This window comes from Melanotaenia boesemani, chromosome 2 (assembly GCF_017639745.1).
Source record: "Melanotaenia boesemani isolate fMelBoe1 chromosome 2, fMelBoe1.pri, whole genome shotgun sequence".
NCBI classification, from domain to species: domain Eukaryota; kingdom Metazoa; phylum Chordata; class Actinopteri; order Atheriniformes; family Melanotaeniidae; genus Melanotaenia; species Melanotaenia boesemani.
This window is the reverse complement of record NC_055683.1, coordinates 4,724,998-4,751,587: the sequence shown is the minus strand read 5'-3', so window position 1 is coordinate 4,751,587 and position 26,590 is coordinate 4,724,998. Positions and strand designations below refer to the sequence as shown.

The window sequence follows — 26,590 nt, the reverse complement described above, 5'->3', positions numbered from 1 at the left end:
TGAATGTTTAACATAAAATATGATAAATGTATACAATTAATAAACAACAAAAAATATGTCCAAACTGTTAATTCCACTGATTAACTTTCAGAGAATTTGGATACATAAAAGGTTGGAGATGAAATCACTTTTACCTCTGAAACAAATGTATATACCGATGCATAATATTTATCATGTGCTTTCTGTGCTGACTACTTCTTTTATCACTAACATGCTGTAATCAGGGGTGGTGGGTCTAGAAAACTTTTATGAGGGGCCACGTAGGGGCACAGACGAAAAGGTTGCACATGTGAATGAGACCTTTGAAAAAAAGTCTAGATTTCAGGAATAATTATATGATAAAGCTAAATTTGTAAAAGCAAACTTCCAATTATATTATTTAATCAACACTTGGTTTCTAAGTATCCTTCACTGTATGACTTTAATCACTGTTGGAGACTCCATTGATTAGGAAAAAATTGTTTTGAGCCAAATCACAAGTTTAAACTGTGTTTCTTCATCATTAATGCATCACATCTGGTGGTTTTGTGACTTTAATGTCCTCTTCATAATATGTAAAACGTTTGGTTAGACAAATATCATCATGGTGCTGAATGAAAAGTGCATAATGATCAAAAACATGGCAGAGTTGATGTTAAAGTTAACATTTGCCACCTCTGTAACCAGTAGACTGCTGCTCTCCACATTATGATGTAGAACGTTATCATGCTGCATTCATGTGCACATGGACATCATTATATAGGATAATATATAATTTACACATGCATTACAACTCACAAACCGGGTCTTAACAAAATCTCAAAATGTTTAATCACAGGTATCTGTAACGGGCCCAGGGCCTTATGTTTGACACCCTTGGTGTAGCCAACTATGTGTCAGAACGTGATTGTCCGTCCTGGACGGTAATCTACCAGTATAGCTGGTAACTTTCACCACTAGATGTCCTCCTGCCTTTCATGACCGCTACAACTCTACTGAGCTTCAACCAGGGACGCTTTCGTAAACGTCTGCAGCGCGTGCGCGTGCACACACCCGCGCGCTGAAGCACACGCTCGGCGCATTAAGCCACGCCCCTCTCATGAATAATGCAACGCCTCCCGTCGACCGAAGGAGGTTCGTGCTCACAGGAGGGGCTGATCTCAGACGTCAGCTCGTGCTCACCGGCTTAGAAAGATAAATGGTCATAATATTAGGATCCGTTTACTGATAAGGAGATTCTAATATCCGGTAATGAATGGGGGAATCGAGGCGCGCGGGAATCCGCCTCACGCTCAACGTCTCTACTGGTTTCTACCGGGAATTTACGCATGAGGACGCACCGAGGGGCTGGATACTAACCAGACCGTGACCGACCTATTATCTACCGGTCAGACGTTAGAATCATCGGCTGTGAACTGAGAGAAAAACAACGCTGGAGGTGTGTTTGCTGTCATTTCCCCGCGTTTCTGGCTCGCCTTATGTGAGTGTGTGCTGGATGTAATCTGTGTGTGACTGAGGGGGGGCGATTATAGTAACGCGGTTTGGTGCGTGTATTTTATCATTAATGTGTGTGCGTGCGTGGATGTGGAGTCAGCACAGCAAAAGCATCAAAGACATCAATAACAAACAGCAGCCTGGGCTCTAAAATCATCCCACTATCGATCCTGATCCTTCACACCAAAGATTATTCTCCTTGTTGTGGTTGATATTTTCTGAGCATTATATTATTATTGTTGTTGTTGTTGTTATTTATTTCTCCAGGAAATAAGTGTGATCTTGATATTTTTAACTCAACAGCAGGAGCTGAGAATTACTGTAGATAAGATCATTTAAAATAATCTGCCTTGAGTTCATGATCACACCTGAACTTGTACAGTACAGGATTGTTGTTGCACTGGGAGGACTGGGAATAATCTTGTCCTTGTACTGGGCCGGATGTCTGTTGGAGGCAGCTGGTGATTTACAGTTGTTTTGGCAGGAAACAGAAAGCCTTTGTTTAGAATTGACAGGATTATCTGTCACCTTCTCAACATACCAATCTATGCATATTGTTATGGCTGCCAACACAGGAAAATCTATAAATCTATGCAGCTCATTGTCTTCTAGCATCTACATCAGACATGTGCATCTTATTTCAAATTGACCTAAATTAACATTTCCTCATTTTAACTTTTTTTTTTTTCAGCTGACTGTGCCACATTTGTCTTTGTGTGTGTGGATTTACTCCTTTACTGTGATATTTCCTTTCCAAACCATCACGTTTGTGTAACGTCAAACAAATTCCCTTGTTTTTTGTTCTGCCAGCCTCTTTTCTGGCTTCTTTTCCTAGACAGTGGCAGTGCAGATGGGTGTAATCCCACATTAATCTGCCTTACCCTCTACTTCATCGGTGGGGTTTAACCCTGTGCTGATTAAAAGCCCCCATCACTGTGTCACTCATTAGTTTAATTAGATGACTCACACACCATCACTGGTGCAAATTAAAGGAATACAAAAGATACGGGGGTGGGGGTTTAAACACCCTCCACAAAATCATTGTTTATCTCAACCAGTCTGATTCATTCCTGTCTTGAGCCCAGGATGCCAAGAAATACGTGATATTCATCACAATATAGCTTGATAACTAATAAAAAAGTCATCTCTGCTGGAAAGAAGAGGCTGAGATGAGCACAGTTCATCACTCTGACTTCCTGTGGGAAGAAACTGTCTCTGAAATGGGCAGCGTGTGATTTAATGACCTGGTATCATTTTCCACAGGGTGAGAGTTAGTGTGGACTACCCGCCTGGTGTCCTTGATGATGCACCTATCATGAAGCTGCCCGTACCAAGATTTTTCCTTAATTTGTCCTTCAGCAGCCTGTCATCCTAACAGTCGAGCTGCCATAAAGTAGAGCGATGCCCCCTGTCAGGATGCCTCCAGTGATGTAGTGTCAGGTCAGTGTCGTGAACAAAAAATGACCCCGTGCATCATTATTAAGTTCTGCTGATTAAACTTTAGTTGTTTATACCAAGCAAGATCAAATTCTCAGGTCAAGTGTAAGGATTTGAGATAGCCCCTTTTAAATAATGAGTCTGTTTGAGGAATTGTTTGCACACACCCTCCGAAATTAACATTATCCATTTGCGAGGTGCAGCATGTGAGTGACCAGTAGGGGGCAGTGTAGGGACCACTTTGACTGGGTGTAAGGTCACAGAAAATGTTAACGTGTCAGTGTTTGGTATCACTTTGGTGTTTGCAGTCATGTGGACTCTCCATGTGTATGTCGTGGTTAAGAAAGTGCTGATCCAAAAGGTGATTTTTTTTCACTGGACTTACCAGTGACTCACCGTTCCTACCCTCACGAGCTGTGGGTAGTGACTGAAAGAACAAGCTTGTTAAACACAAGCAGTGGAAATTAGTTTCCTTCTCAGGGCTTAGTTTTAAAATGTATAACTTTGCCACCCACATCTGTACAGGCTTTGAATTACAATGTTCCAGCCTACAGACATGCAGCTTAAATGGCCGGGATATCCAAGACCAGAGGTTTTCAAAGTGGGAGGCTACAAATAATTTCTAAGGAGGCGCATTGAATAGATGTGAAGGAATATCACACTATTTTTTGAATAAGTTTAAAAAATGAGAACACATGTATTGGTTGATCAGTGATCATAGATAGCTGGTTGAAAAGAAAAATTACAAGATACACTCGAGCGACGTAATAATGGACCACTAAGTTTATTTGTAAATTTACTGGTGTAGTTTGTTGGATGCCAGTGGCCAGTCTTGTTTGCCTCTTATCACCTTTAATAAATATCATAACTTAATTGATGACAAAACAAAGAAAGACTCAGAAAATGCCCAGAAATGTCAGCACCATGCATTGTGAAAGTAACAACCGCAAGTTTCAGCAATCAGTAATTAATGTACCGAGAAGTCATTTGGGGTTCGTTGGATAAAAGAGTCTTTTGAGGCCCAGACCACCCACAATAATCAGTCAGGTGTGACCAAATCCCAAATGTTGGGGATTATCATAAAGGCAATGTTACCTACAAACATTTGTCCAACTAGTTCCTTTAATAAAAAAAAGGTTCTTCTCAAACTGGGCAAGAAATGGAGTGGTGAGTTACAGACTCGCTGGAGTCTACATTATCTTTGAGAAAGTTTACCAGGTTTTACCAGAGTTGTTAAAAATTCTAAATTAATAAGTCAGTGTTCAAAACAACCACTAAGAAACACAAAACAATCACAAAGACACTAAATATCCACAAAGACACACAAAATGGCCACAGATACGTAACAACCAACAAAATGACCAAAACATGGAAAGTAACCATAAAGATGCTTAAAACAATAACAAAATAAAAATCACAAAATTGTGTTGTGATCCAATTTATGTCGATCTCTGTGATGAGATGTTTGACATCCATCCACAGAGAAAGCTGTTTCTCTCAGCACCCTCCAGTCATTTAGGTGGCGGTCGCCTGCCTCAAAGCTGGTTAATAACCACCAAGAAAACCCAAGAATAAAAGATACAATGAGCTGCCAGTGGGCTGAGAAAGGAACCTAAACAGAAGCTTAGGAGAACCAGCGTAGTCAAAGAAAGTCACGAAAGTCGGAACTGACAAAAAAGGTCCCACCACGTCAGTAATTTGGATGCAGCCACGAAGAACAGACTAATAAAATATGCAGACTATGGCAACACCAACAGTTAATTAGTTTAAACACCTGAAAAGGCATCTACCTCGCAGCTACGCAAAGAAGCATGAAAATGTGCTCCGATGCTTTAAACAGAGAAGCATCATCTCATTTTATGCTGCTGCCACATCATAAAAGTCCGACGATGGACATACATGTCTGAGTCTTCCAGTTTGAAGATTAAAACTAGCTGGCTGGTTTCAAATGAAAAACATATTTTGTGAAATATTTTTAGCACCCTTCACACAGTGGTTTTATTGGCACAAAAAGACTCACTAAGCGGTTTCCTTTCACCTTTAGCTGTTCATGCTAGGGCTGGATGATATATATAAAAAAACATATCAATAAAAATATATTTTTCACTTTATGGCGCCAGGTTACACGGCAGACACCGGACATCGACACATTTGCCATTTTGTACAGTGTTGCTGATTCATCAAAGAAATCCAACATGACATTATTAGAGGAAGAAAGTGAGATAAGAGATAAGACAGGAGTCAACACCAGACTGACTTTTACTGGCTGGAGAGATCTCAGAAAAGAGACAGGACGAAGATGGAGGAGTAAATCTGTGAAAAAATCTGCCAGAGTTCACTAGTATTAACTTCTAACAATTAACAATTATATTGGATAATTACAGTTATTTTAGATCATTATAATCATGTCTGCATAATTTTAAATTCCGTCTTCATTCATATATAAAAATATCTGGATAAAAGCTGTTAAAATGTCACATTTCCACATTGTTTTCCACCGTTTGATGGACAGATGCAGTTGACATTCTTTTAAAGACGTGTTGACTTAATTTCAAATAAACAGCTGTTAGATTTCATAATATTTTTTATCATTATTAATAGTCTTATAGTTGTAGACCGTTGAATTTATTTGATTTTTTAGTAAAGAACCCTGTGATGACTGAATTTGCTCTTTACAAATTAAGATGATTGAATTGAATTCAACCATTGTTAAATATTTAATGCTACTCTTTATATCTGTATGATGAATAATTGTATAGTTGAATCTGCTAAATTCAGCTTTAGTACAGTTTACCAATATTTTTCCTCGTATTTTCGTCTTCGTCTTTTTTAATGGACCTTTGTCTCAGTAACTCTTGATTATGTTTGTTTTCTCTAAAAACCAGAATAATCCTGTTTTTTATCTCTTACTTTATTTGTTTTGGGTGTTCAGATTCTTTAATCTGAAGAGTTTACACACAAAAAAGAAAAGAGTAAAAGGTGAGCATATCAGTGTGGCCTTTGTTTATCTGTAGGAAGCTGTTTTGAGGCCACACACACTCACACTTTCTCCCTTCCTGTATATGTAGCGCTGTCAGGAAGGAGGGATTGGCTTCACTGAGGAAGAAAGATAAGAGTGCTGTACAGCGTTTTTAAGTTATTGTGAGTTCAGCTGCACATCTGCGCTCTTCACAAACATCCCTAAAGACACGGATACACAACCGATCCTGGTCAAACATACCTCTGTGTGTGCTCTGGGCCTAGACTGTTTGAAGGTGTGTTTCTGACTGCCGGTGATTCCCCTCTGCTTTTACAAACAGCCACTCATTGTTTGGGAGGCTGGTGAAGAGGAAATGGGGAAGATGTCTGGGAAAAAGGGACCGCCGACAGGTATAAAACTTAGGTTGAGTTTGCATAGCGATGCGTTTTGTAGTTTAAAGATTTTATTGGCATAAGCAACAGCTGTGTATTATCTACAAATGTCTTTGGCTTTTATTTTTATTTTCTGTGCAGCACAGTCGTCCGGTTTGGTTGTTTTACACTGCATTATAAATAAAGCTGGACTAAAATACTTCCTACAAATATTTAAATCTTTATTCGTTGTAAGGGATTTGTCAAAAAAATAGCTGTTGTGGAAAAATTGATCGATTTAAAGCCTGTTTTGATATGTGGTGTAAGAGTGAAGGGACAATAAAGTGTTATAACAGTATATATATATATATATATATATATATATATATATTGGTTTTACTAACCTGTACTTGTGTATCTGAGTAGCAGTGGTCTGTACGGCCATTGAATACTCAGCACTGCCCCCCTGTGGTTTCTGGTAATACTGACGTGTTTGCTTTATCAGGCTATGCATCTGTAAGCGCTCTGAAACAACGAAGCCAGTAGATGTACAGAACGCCCTGTCCGTGTGCATATGCATGTTTAACATAGAGCATAAATTAGGCTTCAGGTACACCAATGTGAAAAGAAAAAATGTAGTCGTACTCAACAAATCTTGTCACACTCTGACTGACTTCATTCATCTAATTAAGACAGTTTATGTAATCCACATCAGCCCAATTTATAATAATTGTGGCCATATAAGCCAATTTAAGCCCGTTTCCACCAATGGGGGCAGGGCAGGACACATCTTTTGTGTTTCCACACAGAAATTGGGAAGGGTACTAATATCTGACCCGACCCATCCTACTTTTTGGGACCCTTCCATTGGGGTATCAATCTAACTGATCAGACCCAAAAAGGTGGAGTTTGACACACTGGAATCCGTTGATTGGTTGGAAAAAAAACTCACTTCCTGTGCAACCTGGCATAAAAACAAAGCAGGAATGGCTCCTTGTTTGGAGCAACAGACTTTCTTTTTGTTGACTAAATCTCCATTTAAAATGGTGTTACGAGGCCTGGCCAAGAAGAAAAAACACAAACTGTTGAATGGCCGCCATTCTCCCCGTCGTGTTTTAGTTATCCTTTAAGGAAGGCGTTGCGTGCTATTACGTAGCTGAGGCTTCTATCACCATCCGGCTGATGCTCCGGCTCTCAGGTAAAGTCTGGTACATACATTAGGATTTTTTTAATCTTATGAGATTTTTTATCGGTTCGAAACCTCACATGTTAAGATAAAAAATCAGGCATTTAACAGTTTTGATTGTACTGTGTGTGGTGTGCTTCAATAATCTATTTTTCTATTCTTTTTTTTTATTCTTTATTTGTCAAAAACAACTTGTATACTGACACTTTCACAGAATAATGTTACACATTATGTCCTATTACAATATCACTTACACAACACACGATGTTACTACACACAAAAAATCATAATATACAATATACATAGCTTTCAACAGATATCCTTATTAGTTTCATATTTTTTAATTATCTCATCTGTTATCTTTTGTTTAAATTTTCCTGTTGATTGACATGTTTTTATATCCTCATTGCAGCTGTTCCAGAGTTGAGCTCCTCTTGTGGAAATACAGTGACATTTAGCATTTGTTCTCACAGCTGGTTTTTGAACTTGTATGTTCCTCTTAGGTTTAATTTACTCTCCCTTAACTGGAAAAGCTTTTGGATACTGTTAGGCAATTGTTCATATTTAACTTTGTACATAATTTGAAGAGTCTTGAATTTTAGCAGATCTTCAAATTTCAAAATTTTCAATTTGATGAACAGAAAATTAGTTGGTTCTGTACAGGTGGAGTTTGTAATTATTCTTATGGCCTTTTTTTTTGAAGAAGAAAGACTGAATTTAATGTGACTTGTATGTGTTCCCCCACACTTCAACACAATAGGTCGTGTATGGTAGTGTAAAGGAACAAAACAAGGCAAACAAAGGTTGATGGTGGATCCTGGGCCTAGAGGCTGCCGGTGGAGCCGGTGGGATTGTTAACAGAGAAAGAGAGAAAGCCAGAACAAAAAAAATAAATAAATAAAACAGACTGGAGACGGCATGAACACGGACTTTATTTACTTCCTTGTTCCCCAGCCAGCTCGCTCCCTGATTGGCTACATTCCATTTCACGTCACCATCCACGCAGTGACAATTCACGAGTCGTCGGCGTTCCTCACACACATAAAGATGTCGGGTCCTAAATATTGAACATGTTTAATATTTCCGATTCTCGGCTACAACCCGTTTTAAGGCCGATTATTGGGTCAAATCCGCTCATGAGACACCCCAGACCAAACGATAATTGTACAGGGAAATCTTATAAGACTTATAATAATCGGGTGTTAACCATCATTGGTCAGAAAGAGGCAAAATCCGGACATAAATAGCCCAATAATCTTTATGTGTGTACCAGGCTTAAGGTTACAGTTGGCTGTGGAAATGCAAGAAGATCATAGTTTACACACCATATCCACACCCTAACCATCCCATCCCGACCCGCACCGTTTGGTGGAAAGAAACCTTTAGAACATAACTGCTTAGCTACTTGACTAATCTGCAAGAGGTTTTTCAGCCAAAATTAACCTCAAGTCTGAATGATATTTACTAAGCACTTAAGTTCAGGAGAAATCCTCAGAGATGTGCATGCAAACCTACTCTAATTACTCCTTACACAAAAAGTATTTGCTTCTTGTCACATGATTTATGTTGCTCAGAGCAGTTTGTACTACAAATGTAAATACTGTATCCACACCTGTTTGAGTGTGGTCCATTTCTCCCACATACAGTACATCCAAATGGACACACCCACACAAACATGCAACATTTTGCATGTTTTTTTTGTTTTGTTTTAAATCCCACATGACCTATTAGCTGCTGGAGTTGATTGTGTTAAAAGCTTAACTGAAATCCAGAAACAGCATCTGCTTCTATGAGTCTTTGGAGTCCAGGTGGGTGAGGTCTGAGATGACGTCTTCAGTGGACCGCTTGGTCCCGAATGCAAACTGGAACAGGCCGCATGACGAGACGCTCGAAGCGATTCATTATGATGGATTCTAATGGCACAGGCCGCTAATTGTAGCTGGGCGGGTGGAGCTTCTTTCAGACCAGTATTACTATGGTGGCCTTGCCTCAGAAAGGTGCTGAAGATGTCTGTTAGGACATCCTTGAGCTCCTTAGCACAGCCTGTTAAAGCCCAGCCAGGTATGTTGTCCGGTCCTCTGCCTTGCATGAGTTGACCTTTTCACGGTGGCTGGGGATGACGACAGCGCTCGTCTGGAGGAGGTGATGTCCTTTGTGCTGCTGAGGTGTTTAGTGTCTTAAAGTGCATGCTGGAAACATCAGTAACACCTGGAGCTTCTAGATAATGTTCAACTAACTGTTTATTGTTTATTGGACTGTTGTTTCTTCAAAATGCTCTTCTTCAAAATTGTTTAATTTTCTCTTTGTTGAAGTCACATTAGAGATCAATGACTGCCAATCAAACTCGAATTTTCCTCATTTCTGTGTCATGTGTGACAAGAAAATGAAGATCTTGTAGTGTAACTTGAATAGAATCACCTACAACGTGGAGAGGTTGTACGTCCGTGTCCATCCCAAACGCAGTGTTTAAGGAGGAGAATGGTCATGAGGAGATTCATTCAAGACTTTAAAAAAAGGATCTGGTCAGCTGTTGCTGTGATAGTGTTAGAAGATTTTTTTTGTTAAAAAATTGTATATATATATATATATATATAGCTGGCATGCTGTTGCTTGTACTTTTTAATACATGGATGATCTCTCAAGTAAGTTGAATGAATGTAAAAATGGATGCAAGATGGGGATCATCCCATTAATCCTCTGATGTATGTATCTTGGTCATTCTGTCTCCCTATAGTGCTGGTTTACATTAACTGCTTCAAGTCTGTGCAAGTTATGGTGTGCAGTATGACATCACATATAATCCGAAAAAGAGTTGTCATGATTGCTAGAACCAAGGAGGACTAGAAGTTAAAATTTCATTCATTTTATTTAGCAGACCAGGTGTTTAATGTGGTGAACAAAGTCAAATATTTAGGTCACATAATCAGAAATGAGTTATGTGATGATGTCATCATCAGTACTGTAAACTGTATGCACAAGCAAATATGTTAACACACAAGTTTTATATGTGTCCAGATGATGTGAAAGCCCTTTTTAGAACATACTGTACTCCTTTCTGTATTGTTCATTTGTGGTGCACTTATAGTAAGGCTTCAGTGCAAAAGCTTCAGGTGGCATTTCATGATACATTCAGAAAACTGCTTTCACTTCCAAGATGGACAAGTTAAAGCCTCATGCTTGTATCAAATAATGTCCCTACCTTTCATTCTGTATTGAGGAGTCGTATGTATAAATTCATGTGTCAATCAATGGACTCAAAAACATAATTCTAATTCTAATTCTGTTTTTTTTTTTTCATATGGACCAATGCGGCTAAAATAAAAATAATACACACGTGTGTGTGTGTGTGTATAAATTAATTTTATTTTTATTTACACATATTACATATATATATATATATATATATATATATATATATATATATATATACAAACCCTGAGGTGGAGGGGAACTACCAGAATGGTTCAGTTCATGTTTCCCAGGATAAGCTAATGAACCTCCACACAAATCACAAAGATCAAAAGAGTCTATCAGGAAACAGGCAGATCAGGTACTTATTTGAGTTGTATTTGCATTCTGTCTCAGTCCTGCTCACATCTACAAAAACCCTAAATTTGCATCACTGAATATGTTTACCAGCCCTGAACAGTGACTTCCTGTGTTTTCACCTTGCTAGTGCTGGGTTTGACCTCCTTTTTTACTTCATAACTGCCTTAATTCTTGGTGGCATGGATTCAACAAGGTGTTGGAAACATTCCTATCTGGCATTTTTATGTCTTACACAGTCAAACATGGCCATGGTTAACCATATAATGGTTGCTCAATTTTCTTTACATTAAAGACAAATAAACATTAGCATCACATTGCTTCGTAGAATAACCATAGCACTTTAATATACCTTCACTATTGGGTACTTATATATTATTCTCTGTGAGCTACACTCATTGCTTTACTTTACAAATCTTGCCAATGATCCTTGTTTAGCTAAAGTAAATTAATCTATGTTTCTCTGCCATAAACGTCATGTTATCACCTTTCTTTGTCAGTGACGTGGGTTACATGCATACGTTAAGTTGAACTACAGTTGGAGCTCAATCTGTCCATTTACCTTGACCACCAGACGACATTAAACTGTGGATTGTGCAGAAAAACATTGAACAGCAGCTTCTAACTATCTGTGGCAGATGTAGTACAGCTGAATTTACTGCACACATCTTTGGGTTAGTTGAATGATGCTTTCGTCAGATGACTGTGGTTGTAAAATCAGGATTTTTGAGAGTAAAGCAACAGTTTGGAAATGACTTGTGTGAACCATGAATTGTCTTCAGGGGCTGCTTTTCACTCACAATTTCTGACACATTCAACCATCTCACTAAAGAAACTGAAAATATATGTATAATTTGAATACACCTCTGCTTTATTATTTTTACAAAAATTATGAAAGAATGTGGAACTTTGTAGCTTAAGAGTTACTCAAGCAGGGTGGTTTATATCATTTTAAATTTGTATTAGTATTTTTTTTTTTCTTTTTTCAAATGAGGTAATCCTGTTTATAATTATATAATGTAATCCTGGCTGTACAGCCAGAAGCCATTCTAGGGTCCTTGGTTGAATTTTAAAAAAGGTCCCTCCAACCAGTGTTTGTTGATCTTTTATTATATTGTGTACTTATAGCATCACATGTTAGTAATATAATGTTGTGCACTTTTCACAATTCATATACTTTGTTTTACTTAGTCTGGGCTAGGGGTGGGTTATATCATCAACAAATGATATAATATTTTTCTAAAATATCTCGATAACGATATCACAGACAATATTGATGTCTCTGGCCAAGCCTGCTGTTTTAGTTTGGTTTGTTTTTGCTTGTAGTTGCTCAAGTTGTTCATTTTTTTATCGCGTGTTAAAGCAGTTTAGGGCTGGGCGATTAATTGAATTTTAATCACAATTACAATAAAAATTAAATGATCCCATTATTTTTGACATTCGCAGTTTTCTCTTGTGCTGTTTTCAGTTGCAAATCGAGCACCACTGGCGTTGCAGCGCTCAGCTGCAGACTCCTCCCACTGCTACAGACTCCTCCCACAGCCCGAACGCTCTAGTTTTATTCAGCGCGAGTTGCAAACACCTTAACAGTTAAGGGCTGGACACACAGGAGGCGACGTCGCTCCTTCTCCATCATTTTCTATGGAACTTGAGCGATGAGGCAAAAATCGCTGCCCTCCTCCAGCCAAGCGACATTTGTGCATGTAAAATGTTGCGCTAGTTCACGTAGACGTGCACACGGGGGCTTGCGACGTGACACAAGAAAATAGAAAAATGTTCCATTTTTGTGAGTTGTAGAAGCCACCAGCTCCCAGAGACAGAAAGACAAACGTTATAATCAAACAGAATTTTTTTCTCAATTAACACAGTGAACAATCCGGGATTTAAGAAACTCTTTGGACAAATGGCATCACTGCCATCTCATGCCATCACATGCAGAGGCTGCAGTCCATGTCTCTTTCTCCATGTCTGGTCCTGCTGCAGCGGTGCGTCTGATGTAATCAGAAAAGAGCGGTTTTATTAAAATGAAGAGACGTTTTCTGTATGGCACTTAATAAAGAAGAAAAAGAAGCAATATTTCTCTTTGCCTGTCAAACCCATGCAGATGGGCTGAAAATTGTGATTGTTTGGACGGGAAACTGCTTTCAAAAGACAAAGCTATTTCTTTATTTATTTTTTTCCTGGTTGATTTAAGTTTTAAGGCAAGACAGCAAAGGTAAGACATTTAATGACTATGTTTTACAAACGTGCAGCTAGGGCTGGGCGATTAATCGATAAAATCGATAAATCGAATTTTCCATTTCTGGAGATTAATTTTTTTGAAAATCAGAATTTTTTTCCATATTTAGTTAGCAGCAGACTTAGCCCTCCCTCCACACCAGAACGGTGTTTGTCTGACAGATTTTCAGTAAAGTGACCCTTCACTCACGCCTGGGATTTAGCTGTGCGTATAACTGCAGTGAGAAATGCTGCAAACACTAGTTAAGAGACAACCTTCATCAGGGGAATTATTCCTGCAGTGGATCCTGTATGATAAGGATCCAGATGGAAAGAGATCACGGATGCATTGTGTCGCATATTTCAATGTAAGATATGAAGTCGTTTATATGGTGGAAGAGCTATGACATTATATGCTTTATTTTTGCTAGCATTCATCTATATAAACAAATGAATGTTTTAATAAGTTTATTTTTGTTTTGTAAAAGAAAAGGAAAAAAAATAGATTAAAATCGGAAATTGGATTTGGTTATAAAAAATCGGAGATTTTATTTTTAGGCCATATCGCCCAGCCCTACATTCAGCATAAATCGGGTCTTCTTCTGCCTCTGGTTCGGTGAATCTTGGTCATAGCGAGATGAAACTTCCAGCTGTGGAATCTGTGAGATGTGAGCTTTCAGTAGAGGAGTCGTTTGTGCTTCTTCATGCCATCGGGTGGACACGGGGAGCCATAATTTGTGTTTACATATTTTTCCGGACTTTGTGTACCTGGTCTCGTTTGTTGTCTTAACTGTGTTTGTTGGTGATAGAAATGGTTTTACTGAGCTGGTAGCTGCGATTCTGGACTTTCTGTGGATACCACATAAGTTTATAGTTACATCTACAGACCTAACGCTACACCTGGAAACGAGATGTTAACCCCTTAACTCCTGGTAGCGGAGGCTGCAGGTGCAGAGGTGAAGCTAAACAGTCAAGCTAAGAATGAAAGTTTAGAGAATTTATATCCAGAAACCTGGATAATGAAGCAGTGAAGCTGCATGGATGGAAGTTATTGTGCATATTGTGAATATTTCTCTCTCCTCACCATCTAGAAGCTGTGAGATTCTAATCTTGCTTTCTGTCTGTTCACCTGATGCTGATATTCATCACATATTGTTCCTTCTGTGTTTAGAAGGAAGCAGCTTCACAGCTTTAAATTCATCCTGCTGACTTTTTACCTTTTAATTAGTAAATCCTGAACATTTCATCCTTCTTTCTCATAAATATTTTATTTTATATATACTGAGAAATATTTTAACTGTTGCTGTTTAAAGAGAATTTGTTTAGTGCAGGGATCTGCAACCTTTACAATCCAAAGAGTCAGTTTTCCCTCAACCAGCTACATACAACTAGTTTAGAGATGCAAATGGTACATGACCTTTTGAAAAAAAAGAGGACATTAAAAAGAAGCAAAAAGGAAAGCAGGAAGAAGAAAGAGGAGACAAAGATACAACAGATAGAAGGCAACGACCCTTCGATCCAACCTAAGACCAGACAACCAACTGCTACACCTGTATTAAGTCCTGTTTTAAACTAACCACAAAAACATGACTTTCTTTTCTCACATTGTGTACATATGAAGTGGTATATCATGAAGCCCTGTGTGCACAACAAAGTTTCCACAAAAGTTTTTTCTTTGCATATTTGGAAAAAAATGCTCACTCACTCAGGTGTGCAACACATCCTGATAAGACCAGGAAACACAACAGAAGCGTTGCAAACCAACCACTAGTTATTTGGCGCATGTAACTGCTGCGTCTTCGCTGTCTGCATACATGTTCTACCAGAAACAGGTTTCGCTTCAACAGACCAAACAAGTTAAGAACATGAACGAGCACAAACACAACATGTAGGTGCGCCATTGTTGTTGTTGTTTTTCGCGGTTAAGCAGGGTCTGAGTGCTCAAGTGCAAGATGACATAAAAGATGTCATTGTCATCAAAAGATTACAGTTCCAGTTCACACTGACACGACTCGCCTTCCACTCTCTAAACAGGGCCTGAGTCATACTGGTTTTGGATTTTTTATGTTATGAAAGGGAGCTTTAAAAGGACAAGCTTCATCTGACAGCGGCTCCAGAGTCCACAGCAAACATTCAGGATTTACACTCCCAGTGTTGGAAGTGTTTAACACTCAGTGTGAACTCCACATGTTGGCTGCTTGACTCACTTCCACAGTGTGGGCAGGATGGCTGAGAAGAAGCTCAATCGGTGGATCACGAGTTAAACACAGTGACACAGTGCCCACCTTTCAAGACTGAACCTGGTAACACGCTGTACTTGATGTACATGAGCTTTCCTCTCCTAAAACTCCAGCAAATGGTCTCCTCACTTCCCAGATGTTTACAGACAGTTGTAAAAAGAAGAGGGGATGCTACAGCATGCTGAACATCACCCTGGAACTGCGTTTTACGCCATGCAGAACGTCATCCTGGAACTACTTTTTCTACCATGCTGAACGTCATCCTGGAACTGCTTTTTACACCATGCTGAACATCACCCTGGAACTACTTTTTACACCATGCTGAACATCACCCTGGAACTACTTTTTACACCATGCTGAACATCACCCTGGAACTACTTTTTACACCATGCTGAACATCACCCTGGAACTACTTTTTACACCATGCTGAACATCACCCTGGAACTGCTTTTTACACCATGCTGAACATCACCCTGGAACTACTTTTTACACCATGCTGAACATCACCCTGGAACTACTTTTTACACCATGCTGAACATCACCCTGGAACTGCTTTTTACACCATGCTGAACGTCATCCTGGAACTGCTTTTTACACCATGCTGAACATCACCCTGGAACTACTTTTTACACCATGCTGAACGTCATCCTGGAACTGCTTTTTACACCATGCTGAACAATACCCTGGAACTGCTTTTTACGCCATGACGAACATCACCCTGGAACAGCTTTTTCTACCATGCTGAACGTCACCCTGGAACTGCTTTTTACACCATGCTAAAAGTCATCCTGGAACTACTTTTTACACCATGCTGAACGTCACCCTGGAACTGCTTTTTACACCATGCTGAACGTCATCCTGGAACTACTTTTTACACAATGCTGAACGTAACCCTGGAACTGCTTTTTACACCATGCTGAACGTCATCCTGGAACTACTTTTTACACCATGCTGAACGTCATCCTGGAACTACTTTTTACATCATGCTGAACGTCACCCTGGAACTGCTTTTTACACCATGCTGAACGTCATCCTGGAACTACTTTTTACACCATGCTGAACGTCACCCTGGAACTACTTTTTACACCATGCTGAACGTCATCCTGGAACTGCTTTTTACACCATGCTGAACGTCACCCTGGAACTACTTTTTACACCATGCTGAACGTCATCCTGGAACTACTTTTTACACCATGCTGAACGTCATCCTGGAACTACTTTTTACACCATGCTGAACGTCACCCTGGAACTACTTTTTACACCATGCTGAACGTCATCCTGGAACTACTTTTTCTACCATGCTGAACGTCATCCTGGAACTGCTTTTTACACCATGCTGAACATCACCCTGGAACTACTTTTTCTACCATGCTGAACGTCATCCTGGAACTGCTTTTTACACCATGCTGAACATCACCCTGGAACTACTTTTTCTACCATGCTGAACGTCACCCTGGAACTACTTTTACACCATGCTGAATGTCATCCTGGAACTACTTTTACACCATGCTGAACGTCACCCTGGAACTACTTTTACACCATGCTGAATGTCATCCTGGAACTACTTTTACACCATGCTGAATGTCATCCTGGAACTACTTTTTACACCATGCTGAACGTCATCCTGGAACTACTTTTTACACCATGCTGAACGTCATCCTGGAACTGCTTTTTACACCATGCTGAACGTCATCCTGGAACTACTTTTTACACCATGCTGAACGTCACCCTGGAACTACTTTTTACACCATGCTGAACGTCATCCTGGAACTACTTTTTACACCATGCTGAACGTCATCCTGGAACTGCTTTTTACACCATGCTGAACGTCACCCTGGAACTACTTTTTCTACCATGCTGAACGTCATCCTGGAACTGCTTTTTACACCATGCTGAACGTCATCCTGGAACTACTTTTTACACCATGCTGAACATCACCCTGGAACTACTTTTTACACCATGCTGAAAGTCATCCTGGAACTACTTTTTACACCATGCTGAACGTCATCCTGGAACTACTTTTTACACCATGTTGAACGTCATCCTGGAACTACTTTTTCTACCATGCTGAACGTCATCCTGGAACTGCTTTTTACACCATGCTGAACATCACCCTGGAACTACTTTTTCTACCATGCTGAACGTCATCCTGGAACTGCTTTTTACACCATGCTGAACGTCATCCTGGAACTACTTTTTACACCATGCTGAACATCACCCTGGAACTACTTTTTACACCATGCTGAAAGTCATCCTGGAACTACTTTTTACACCATGCTGAACGTCACCCTGGAACTGCTTTTTACGCCATGACGAACATCACCCTGGAACAGCTTTTTCTACCATGCTGAACGTCACCCTGGAACTGCTTTTTACACCATGCTGAAAGTCATCCTGGAACTACTTTTTACACCATGCTGAACGTCACCCTGGAACTGCTTTTTACACCATGCTGAACGTCATCCTGGAACTACTTTTTACACAATGCTGAACGTAACCCTGGAACTGCTTTTTACACCATGCTGAACGTCATCCTGGAACTACTTTTTACACCATGCTGAACGTCATCCTGGAACTACTTTTTACATCATGCTGAACGTCACCCTGGAACTGCTTTTTACACCATGCTGAACGTCATCCTGGAACTACTTTTTACACCATGCTGAACGTCACCCTGGAACTACTTTTTACACCATGCTGAACGTCATCCTGGAACTGCTTTTTACACCATGCTGAACGTCATCCTGGAACTACTTTTTACACCATGCTGAACGTCACCCTGGAACTACTTTTTACACCATGCTGAACGTCATCCTGGAACTACTTTTTACACCATGCTGAACGTCACCCTGGAACTACTTTTTACACCATGCTGAACGTCATCCTGGAACTACTTTTACACCATGTTGAACGTCATCCTGGAACTACTTTTTACACCATGCTGAACGTCACCCTGGAACTACTTTTTACACCATGCTGAACGTCATCCTGGAACTACTTTTTACACCATGCTGAACGTCACCCTGGAACTACTTTTTACACCATGCTGAACGTCATCCTGGAACTACTTTTTACACCATGTTGAACGTCATCCTGGAACTACTTTTTCTACCATGCTGAACGTCATCCTGGAACTGCTTTTTACACCATGCTGAACATCACCCTGGAACTACTTTTTCTACCATGCTGAACGTCATCCTGGAACTGCTTTTTACACCATGCTGAACGTCATCCTGGAACTACTTTTTACACCATGCTGAACATCACCCTGGAACTACTTTTTACACCATGCTGAAAGTCATCCTGGAACTACTTTTTACACCATGCTGAACGTCATCCTGGAACTACTTTTTACACCATGTTGAACGTCATCCTGGAACTACTTTTTCTACCATGCTGAACGTCATCCTGGAACTGCTTTTTACACCATGCTGAACATCACCCTGGAACTACTTTTTCTACCATGCTGAACGTCATCCTGGAACTGCTTTTTACACCATGCTGAACGTCATCCTGGAACTACTTTTTACACCATGCTGAACATCACCCTGGAACTACTTTTTACACCATGCTGAAAGTCATCCTGGAACTACTTTTTACACCATGCTGAACGTCACCCTGGAACTGCTTTTTACGCCATGACGAACATCACCCTGGAACAGCTTTTTCTACCATGCTGAACGTCACCCTGGAACTGCTTTTTACACCATGCTGAAAGTCATCCTGGAACTACTTTTTACACCATGCTGAACGTCACCCTGGAACTGCTTTTTACACCATGCTGAACGTCATCCTGGAACTACTTTTTACACAATGCTGAACGTAACCCTGGAACTGCTTTTTACACCATGCTGAACGTCATCCTGGAACTACTTTTTACACCATGCTGAACGTCATCCTGGAACTACTTTTTACATCATGCTGAACGTCACCCTGGAACTGCTTTTTACACCATGCTGAACGTCATCCTGGAACTACTTTTTACACCATGCTGAACGTCACCCTGGAACTACTTTTTACACCATGCTGAACGTCATCCTGGAACTGCTTTTTACACCATGCTGAACGTCATCCTGGAACTACTTTTTACACCATGCTGAACGTCACCCTGGAACTACTTTTTACACCATGCTGAACGTCATCCTGGAACTACTTTTTACACCATGCTGAACGTCACCCTGGAACTACTTTTTACACCATGCTGAACGTCATCCTGGAACTACTTTTTACACCATGTTGAACGTCATCCTGGAACTACTTTTTCTACCATGCTGAACGTCATCCTGGAACTGCTTTTTACACCATGCTGAACATCACCCTGGAACTACTTTTTCTACCATGCTGAACGTCATCCTGGAACTGCTTTTTACACCATGCTGAACGTCATCCTGGAACTACTTTTTACACCATGCTGAACGTCACCCTGGAACTACTTTTACACCATGCTGAATGTCATCCTGGAACTACTTTTACACCATGCTGAATGTCATCCTGGAACTACTTTTTACACCATGCTGAACGTCATCCTGGAACTACTTTTTACACCATGCTGAACGTCACCCTGGAACTGCTTTTTACACCATGCTGAACGTCATCCTGGAACTACTTTTTACACCATGCTGAACGTCACCCTGGAACTACTTTTTACACCATGCTGAACGTCATCCTGGAACTGCTTTTTACACCATGCTGAACGTCATCCTGGAACTGCTTTTTACACCATGCTGAACGTCACCCTGGAACTACTTTTTACACCATGCTGAACGTCATCCTGGAACTGCTTTTTACACCATGCTGAACGTCATCCTGGAACTACTTTTTACACCATGCTGAACGTCACCCTGGAACTACTTTTTACACCATGCTGAACGTCATCCTGGAACTACTTTTTACACCATGCTGAACGTCACCCTGGAACTACTTTTTACACCATGCTGAACGTCATCCTGGAACTACTTTTTACACCATGTTGAACGTCATCCTGGAACTACTTTTTCTACCATGCTGAACGTCATCCTGGAACTGCTTTTTACACCATGCTGAACATCACCCTGGAACTACTTTTTCTACCATGCTGAACGTCATCCTGGAACTGCTTTTTACACCATGCTGAACGTCATCCTGGAACTACTTTTTACACCATGCTGAACGTCACCCTGGAACTACTTTTTACACCATGCTGAACGTCACCCTGGAACTACTTTTTACACCATGCTGAACGTCATCCTGGAACTACTTTTTACACCATGTTGAACGTCATCCTGGAACTGCTTTTTACAGACATCATGTTGCTGCCATCAGATTCAAAATGAACTCATATTTTTCAAGAAATGGTAAAATTTCTCAGTTACAACTACTGCATGTTGTTTATGTTCTGTTAGGGATAAAATATGGGTTTTTGTAAATCATTGCATATTGTTTTTCTTTATATTTTACACAGCATCTCTGAAAACCTAGTTTACAGCCTGAAAATACAACAGACCTTCACCTTTAACAGTAACATATCAGCATCAATCTATTTTATGTTTCTCTTTCTGTAAGAGTCTGTCATGTATTTCAGGTTTGCATCCTGGCTGAATGCAGTGCTTTAGGTTGGGATTGCATCTCATTTGGTTCAGGGCTAACTCTGTGTGGTAAAACAATTGTAGCTGTTTCTCATTTGGCAGCAATCGGGTCAGCCATCTGTGCTGTCCAAGTCTGTTGTGCTGCTGAAAAGAAACAGCCCCTCTTTGTTCACCAATGTGCCAGCATGATGGTTGCTAATTTTGAAGATCTCAGCTGTCGGTGAAGATCCTGGTTTTAGGAGCATAAAAGGACCAGTGTGGTAGAAGATGTTCTGGTTTAGTTAGTTCTTCAGCTTGTAGCTGGGATTATCTGCAGCATCTAGCTAGGCGGTGGCCATATGACTCAAACTTATTGTTATGCTGTGATTGCGTTTGGATAACCAAACACAAAAGGCCCTTCAGTGTGTGTGTGTGTGTGTGTGTGTGTGTGTGTGTGTGTGTGTGTGTGTGGTTAAAACAGAAAAAGTTCGTGGAGCTCAGATGGAGCAGTAACTGACAACAGATGGTGTGTATAAGTGTGTGTGTGTGTGTGTGCTCTCTTTCTCACATGAATGAGCTTCACAGCACGGTGGCGCTGAGTCACATTTACCGGCTGCAGACTGATCAGTGACTCCTCAGTTTCCACATATCTCTGCTGTTTGGTGTGTTTCATGGTTTGTTTGTGGTCATGGATGCTGTAGATTGACGGGGTCTCGGTTTCCTCACATTCATGAAACACAGAAACAGCAAATGCTACATGACAGTGTCAGGTTTAACTTAAGTAGCTTTGCATCATCAGTGCATAAAGATGGAGGAGATAAAGCCTCTTTAACACATGAATGAAATGATGCAAAGTGAATAGGAAAGGATTATTGGACAGCTGTGTGTTGCCTCAGCATTAATTTATGATCCAGTTATTGCCAGCATTACATGTTTTCAGTACGTCAACATAAGCTCATCTGGTGAACCAGACATTACACCGGCATGAGGGAGCCATGGGGGTTTTCATCACTTCCAACTTTATTATACAGAGCTGTGCCTTCCTCAGGGTAGGATATACACGCAGCCAATCTCATAGCAGCAGCTCAGTACATTTAGTCATGCAGACATGGTCAGGACGACTCAGCAGGTTCAGAATTTGGTGAAAACATCATAAGAACATGGATCCATCCAGCCTTGGATCAACACTTCAGGCTGCTGGTGGTGTAATAGTGTGGGGGGATATTTTCCTTAGTACCAACGTGGCCTAGTTTAACCAGCACAGCCTACCTGAGTATTGTTGCTGACCATGTCCATCCCTTTATGACCACAGTTGAGCATCTTCTCATGCTACTTCCAGCAGGATAATGCACCATGTCACAAAGCTCAGATCATCTCCACCTGCTTTCTAGAACATGACAATGAGTTCACTGTATTCCAATGGCCTCCCCAGTCACCCGGGGCCTCATTTATAGAGCTAGTGTACATACAAAAATCTGCGTACGGCAATTATAGTCAACTTTTGGGATTTGGCAGGAGAACGTGCCTACCTCCACGGCTACTAAGACCCTGCCGCACGCACAAAATCCGGAGAAACTGCAACAAGAATAGTACCTTTCACACCACATGTAATATAATAAACTATTTGCAAAAATAAATAAAGAGGAACATTTGGATATTAATACTCCTGGGAGTGCATGTGCTCACACACAAAAAAAAAAAGGGGGGGGGGGGGGGGCTACAGGAGAAACAGATGTATGTAATTATTAAGAACCTCATCCGCTGAAATATGTTCTGTCATTAGGAAACAAAACTTACATGTTAATAATCCAGTCACTCTAAATAATAAAGCTCACAGTCTGCTGCCAACATGTCTCATCAGTTAGGCCAGTGGTTCCCAACCTGTGGTCTGGGACCCCCGCAAGGGTGTTCCTCAAAGAGCACAAGGGTCCCTGAGGCTTTGACCATTCAGAGCCTTTGTGATTAACGTCCACCCATTGTCACTATTTTAACGAAAGAAAAGTAAGGCTCTATGTTGTTCATTTATCTTTGGCTTTATGGAAGGGCAGGACTCAGCCAGAATATGATATTCATGGTGAGAATCTCCCTTTTGAAATCTTAAAACCAAACATGGTTTCAGCACGGGACGGGGCAGGGGTCCATGGCTTTGTAGTATTTCCGTGAAGAGGGTCCCCAAGTAAAATTAGGTTGGGAATTAGGCTACAAACATGGTATTTTCTCCCCATCTGTAGCTATTCAGAAAATTGACTAATGGGTGGATATAAAAAGACGTGTACCCTAATCTGGCACTGCTGGACGTTATGACATGAGACTGCGGAGTGAGCAGATATTTGGAGACCAGCAAGAATTACTGCATGGCTCATGAGCCGGTCCCAAGTGTTGTGTGCTGTGCTGTTGGACCTCTGTGATACTTTGGGCCCGGTGTTACAGAAACGCAGGAACCATAGTATGTCCATCCCTCTGCAAGTGCTAACACTAGGTATTCTCACAAAACCAGAACCTTCCAAAGAGAACAGGCTGACAGGTCGGGGATATCACAGCCAACCTTCAGCCATGTTAGACAGCATCACTGGTTTGTCACAACTTTACATTAACTTTCCTACACTAAGGGTAAACAGGCAAGCAAAACAATGCAATTGCAGCAATGTCCATTTTAATTAGGGGCGTGTCCTTTTGATTGACAGGTATCCAAAATCCGCGGCAAGAAGGGAACGTGCAGCACAAATGTGGTTTTTAGCCGGCTAACAGTGCGCCTTAGCTTTAGCCCGCCTACCTTCATTAGCCGGTTAGCTCACGTTAAATCCGAGTTAGCTCAGTTAGCTCTTCGCTACAGACAGCTCAGAGTTTGATAGACGTCAATCATCCACCCCCACGCTCACAGCCCCCCTCTAAGCTCCGCCACTTTGCCCATTTTTGTATTTTCCAGGAGCAACGGCAGACATGACACTGCCAAGATGGCAATGGTAGGAACCGCCCAACGAACTTCACTTTTGCTCGTCAGAAAGGTACCGGTGACGTCACGGAGGCTCCATCCATCTTTTATACAGTCTATGGTGAGAACATGGCTGCTGCGGCGCTGTGGAGTCTCTGGTCTCACCCTCTCTAACCACAGCTGCTTCACCGCTGACCCAGCTGAAACACCCAGGAACCAGAAAGAAATATTAATTAACGCTAAATAAATTGATGCCAATCTTAGTTGTATCTATTCATGTTCATTTTATAAATTAAAACAAAGGAATAATTTTATTCTACTTTATTAATCCCAGTTGGGAAATTCTTTCTCTGCATTTAACCCATTCTAGTTGCTAGGAGCAGCTGCCAGATTCCAGTGCACAGGGAACAGTTGAGGATTAAGGGCCTTGCTTAGGGGCCCACAGTGGTTGACCTCAGTTGACTTGAACCCAGGTTCTCCAGACCCAAGCCCACCTCTGTAACCACAAGGACCCCCAATGACCTGCATCATCTGGTGGTGCTGGCGTATCTTTCCCTCTGACATGGCGTTGACAGCATCTGTCACCTTCTGCCAATCGTCTGCTTTTATGACCCCGGTGATGCCCATGCCTTGCCCACCAAATAAAACCTTTTTAAATTTTGCAACGTGGTCCATCAGGATCTTGGACTTGCATTCCAAAAAAATCCACTTCTTCCTTCTTTTTCCCTCTTGAGCCATCATGGAAATGATATCAAAGAATATTTATCATGGGCATTGACCTGATCTTTTATAGACACCATAAGCGCGGAGCAAGACGCCCCCTCACAAGCGCAGACTGTAGAGTTGACTGCGTGAGCACTCTTTTAGAAATCTGGACATTTTTGTGTGCTGCATTTCCCTGTAGTCATCTTGGCTATAGTATGCACAGTTTTAGAAATGAGACCCCAGTTCTCAGTCCAATAGAGCAACTTTGGAATCTGGTGGAACGGGAGATTCTCATCATGAGGGATTTTAACCTACCTACGGTTTCCCAAATTAAACAATATATTCAGACATCCGAAGGAATTTAGTAATATGTAACAATGTTAACATGAGCTTACATAAAAAATAGCCTAACTTATTTAGGTTGGTTGCCAGGCAACATAATGCAGTGACATTCAGGTTTTATGCAAAATGACTTATTCCAGTGTATGATCCAGTCTGTAGTCAACCTACTGTCTTCATTATTAAAAGTCCAGGGGATGGAAGGAGGCTCTCGATTGGATTCTTCTTTGGTGGTGGCTGAGTTCTGTTGCCTGGTTTGCTGGTTGATGACCCATTTCACTGTCTATTATACTAAAAAGGCTACAAGACACCTTTAAATCCCTTTTTAAAACTGTTGGAGGGACTTTGGAAGTGTTGGATGAATATATTATATATTCTCTTACTGCTAATCTGGCTGCCGTGTCTTTCTCTCTTTTCCAGGTTAGCACTGTGAAACTTTGTTGGGAAGGGTGCTATATGAATTACACCTTATCATTGTTGTTACAGTTGGTGTTATTACTCTTAACTTTATCAGTCAGACAGACTTTCTGATTTTATCAATTTATTGAAGGGAAACTGTTAGTGTTGATCCTTTTATGAGATTTTTTTGGAAAAGTGCTATATAAATTAAGTTTTATCATACTTTGTTGATATTTACAAGCTTTTGTTTGAATTTTCTTTACTAGTTTGTAAAGAGAAGCTGTTAGCTAATCAAAACTCTCCAGAAAGTAACTGCTTGAATGACAGCTTTGCTTGAATAACAGCCACTCTACACACTCATGGTGTGATACTGCAGCAGCAACATTAGAAATCACACACTGATCTGGAGTTCGACCCCCATTTTATGTGGTAAAAAACAAGTTTTTTGCGGTGAATGACAAGGCTGAAGACGGGCAGCTGCTGGCCAGACCTGCTGCACACAGAAAGAGAAAGTTGCTGTAGTGGAGTGCATGATAGGGAGAGTTTTGGGAAATAAGGATGTCTGGGTATCCTGTTTAACCTCTTCTTGACAAGGCCTGCTTTTTCTACCTCCTGTCAAAAATGTCATATCTAAAATAAATTAGGTACATTGTCACATCGACAAGGGCTGTATGTTTATGCTTAACATGTCAGATTACTTCAGAAGTGTCACAATCAACATGTGTGTTAATGTGTCAGAGTAAATTAGCTGGAACACTAACTGAAAAAACACCCATTATATTCAGAGTAAAAACAACTACAAGTTAGTAAATATCTGATGAGTAACAATGCAAAAATAGCAGTTTTAAAGATGTTTTAATAGGGGTATGACCAGGTGGAACCACCTACATGTGCCTAAATGTGACATTTAAATGGCACATTTGTCAGAATCGGACAGAAAAAAATTATATTGAAACATCCCTACTCTACCATGCATAGTGTTGTTCTCATGTTTTTCTTACATTCACTTATCATTGCTTGGGGTTTTGAACTGTGTTTGGTTTAGGTGGCAATGCTTGGTAGAGTATTTTAGCTGAGTTTCTCCCAGTCATGTTATGCTATCATGTAGCATGTTAGCATGCTACATGTTAGGATTGCGGCTTCCTAGCATGTGCAAAACTGTCCAGCATGTATCATATTGCCGCCTGCCTGTATGTGCTCATTAGAAAAAGCTAATGCCTTTTAAGTCGGCTTTCAGATCACT

At 40.6% G+C, this 26,590-nt stretch overlaps 1 protein-coding gene across 4 annotated transcripts in view; it reads left to right on the top strand.

The window, feature by feature from the left end:
- The first annotated feature begins 1,119 nt into the window (after window positions 1-1,119).
- Window positions 1,120-26,590, top strand: part of LOC121630274 (protein TANC2-like) — an 84,459-nt gene continuing 58,988 nt past the window's right edge. Inside the window, exons 1-2 of one of the 4 annotated variants that reach the window (XM_041970492.1) lie at window positions 1,120-1,417; window positions 2,737-2,913. The gene's annotated coding sequence lies outside the window, so the exon portion shown is untranslated. Of the gene's footprint in view, window positions 1,460-2,736; window positions 2,914-26,590 lie in introns of all 4 variants that reach the window. The other 3 variants (XM_041970483.1, XM_041970503.1, XM_041970475.1) reach the window with 3 other exon arrangements.